We start from the raw sequence: 3,379 nt of genomic DNA on the forward strand, positions 1-3,379 counted from the left end.
CAAGATATTCGTTGCTAAGAATAGATCCTTTCTAGAGAAGGAGTTTCTCGCGAAAGAAGTGAGTGGGAGGAAAGTAGAACTTGATGAGGTAACTGTACCTTCTCCCTTATTGTAAAGTAGTTCATCACAAAAATCTGTTTCTGTGACTACTACACCAATTAGTGAGGAAGCTAGTGATGATGATCATGTAACATTAGATCAAGTTACTATCGAATCTCGTAGGTAAACCAGAGTGGTACGGTAATCCTGTTCTGGAAGTCATGTTACTAGACCATGACGAACTTGCGAACTATGAGGAAGCGATGATGAGCCCAGATTCCGCGAAATGGTTTGAGGCCATGAAATCTGAGATAGGATCCATGTATGAGAACAAAGTACGGACTTTGGTTGACTTGCCCGATGATCGGGAAGCCATAGCAAATAAATGGATCTTCAAGAGGAAGACGAACGATGATAGTAGTGTTACTATCTACAAAGCTAGACTTGTCGAAAAAGGTTTTTGACAAAGTTCAAGGTGTTGACTACGATGAGAGTTTCTCACTCGTATCGATGCTTAAAGTCTGTCCGAATCATGTTAGGAATTGCCGCATTTTACGAAATCTGGCAAATGCATAAACAAAACTGCATTCCTTAATGGATTTATTAAAGAAGAGTTGTATATGATGCAACCAGAAGGTTTTGTCAATCCTAAAGGTGCTAACAAAATATGCAAGCTCCAGCGATCCATCTGTGGACTGGTGCAAGCATCTCGGAGTTGGAATATACGCTTTGATAAGTTGATCAAAGCATATAGTTTTATACAGACTTGCGGTGAAGCCTGTATTTACAAGGAAGTGAGTGGGAGCACTATAACATTTCTGATAAGTATATGTGAATGACATATTGTTGATCGGAAATAATGTAGAATTATTCTGCAAAGCATAAATGAGTGTTTGAAAGGAGTTTTTTCAAAAGACCTCGGTGAAGCTGCTTACATATTGAGCATCAAGATCTATAGAGATAGATCAAGATGCTTGATAAGTTTTTTCAATGAGTACATACCTTGACAAGATTTTGAAGTAGTTCAAAGTGGAACAGTCAAACAAAGAGTTCTTGCCTGTGTTACAAGGTGTGAAATTGAGTAAGACTCAAAGCCCGACCAGGACAGAAGATAGAAAGAGAATGAAAGTCATTCCCTATGCCTCAGCCATAGGTTCTATAAAGTATGACATGCTGTGTACCAGATCTATTGTATACCCTACACTGTGTTAAGCAAGGGAGTACAATAGTGATCTAGGAGTAGATCACTGGACAGCGGTCAAAGTTATCCTTAGTGGAATAAGGATATGTTTCTCGATTATGGAGGTGACAAAAGGTTCGTCGTGAAGAGTTACGTCGATGCAAGTTTTTGACACTAATCCAGATGACTCTAAGTCTCAATCTGGATACATATTGACAGTGGGAGCTATTAAGCTAGAAGTAGCTCCGTGCAGAGCATTGTAGACATAGAATTTTCAAAATACTTAAGGATCTGTATGTGACAGATCCGTTGACTAAAATTATCTCACAAGCAAAACATGATCACACCTTAGTGCTCTTTGGGTGTTAATCACATAAGCGATGTGAACTAGATTACAGACTCTAGTAAACCCTTTGGGTGTAGGTCACATGACGATGTGAACTATGGGTGTTAATCACATGGTGATGTGAACTATTAGTGTTGAATCACATGGCGATGTGAACTAGATTATTGACTCTAGTGCAAGTGGGAGACTGAAGGAAATATGCCCTAGAGGCAATAATAAAGTTATTATTTATTTCCTTATATCATGATAAATGTTTATTTTTCATGCTAGAATTGTATTAACCAGAAACATAATACATGTGTGAATACATAGACAAACAGAGTGTCACTAGTATGCCTCTACTTGACTAGCTCGTTGATCAAAGATGGTTCTGTTTCCTAACCATAGACATGAGTTGTCATTTGATTAACAGGATCACATCATTAGGAGAATGATGTGATTGACTTGACCCATTCCGTTAGCTTAGCACTTGATCGTTTAGTATGTTGTTATTGCTTTCTTCATGACTTATACATGTTCCTATGACTATGAGATTATGCAACTCCCGTTTACCGGAGGAACACTTTGTGTGCTACCAAACGTCACAACGTAACTGGGTGATTATAAAGGTGCTCTACAGGTGTCTCCGAAGGTACTTGTTGGGTTGGCGTATTTTGAGATTAGGATTTGTCACTCCGATTGTCAAAAAGGTATCTCTGGGCCCACTCGGTAATGCACATCACTATAAGCCTTGCAAGCATTGCAACTAATGAGTTAGTTGCGGGATGATGTATTACGGAGCGAGTAAAGAGACTTGCCTGTAACGAGATTGAACTAGGTATTGAGATACCGACGATCGAATCTCGGGCAAGTAACATACCGATGACAAAGGGAACAACGTATGTTGTTATGCGGTCTGACCGATAAAGATCTTCGTAGAATATGTGGGAGCCAATATGAGCATATGGTTATTGACCGGAGACGTGTCTCGGTCATGTCTACATAGTTCTCGAACCCGTAGGGTCCGCACGCTTAAAGTTTCGATGACAATTATATTATGAGTTTATGAGTTTTGATGTACCGAAGGAGTTCGGAGTCCTGGATGAGATCGGGGACATGACGAGGAGTCTCAAAATGGTCGAGACGTAAAGATCGATATATTGGACGACTATATTCGGACATTGGAAAGGTTCTGAGTGGTTCGGGTATTTTTCGGAGTACCGGGGAGTTACGGGATTACGGGGGAGGAAGTATATGGGCCTTATTGGGCTTTAGAGGAGAGGGAGAGGCAGGCCGTGCGCCCCCCCATTGACTAGTCCGAATTGGACTAGGGGGAGGGGCGGCGCCCCCTCCTTCCTTCTCTTCCCTCTTCCCTTTCCTTGACTCCTACTCCTACTACTTGGAAGGGGGGGGGATCCTACTCCCGGTGGGAGTAGGACTCCTCCAGGGTGCGCCATAGGGGTCGGCCCTCTCCCCCCTCCTCCACTCCTTTATATACGGGGGCAGGGGGGCACCCCATAGACACAACAATTGATCGTTTGATATTTTAGCCGTGTGCGGTGCCCCCCTCCACCATAGTTCACCTCGATAATACTGTAGCGGTGCTTAGGCGAAGCCCTGCGTCGGTAGAACATCAACATCGTCACCACGCCATCGTGCTGACGAAACTCTCCCTCAACACTCGGCTGGATCGGAGTTCGAGGGACGTCATCGGGCTGAACGTGTGCTGAACTCGGAGGTGTCGTGCGTTCGGTACTTGATCGGTCGGATCGTGAAGACGTACGACTACATCAACCGCGTTGTGCTAACGCTTCCACTCTCGGTCTACGAGGGTA

Source organism: Triticum aestivum, chromosome 7A (assembly GCF_018294505.1).
Source record: "Triticum aestivum cultivar Chinese Spring chromosome 7A, IWGSC CS RefSeq v2.1, whole genome shotgun sequence".
Lineage (NCBI taxonomy): Eukaryota > Viridiplantae > Streptophyta > Magnoliopsida > Poales > Poaceae > Triticum > Triticum aestivum.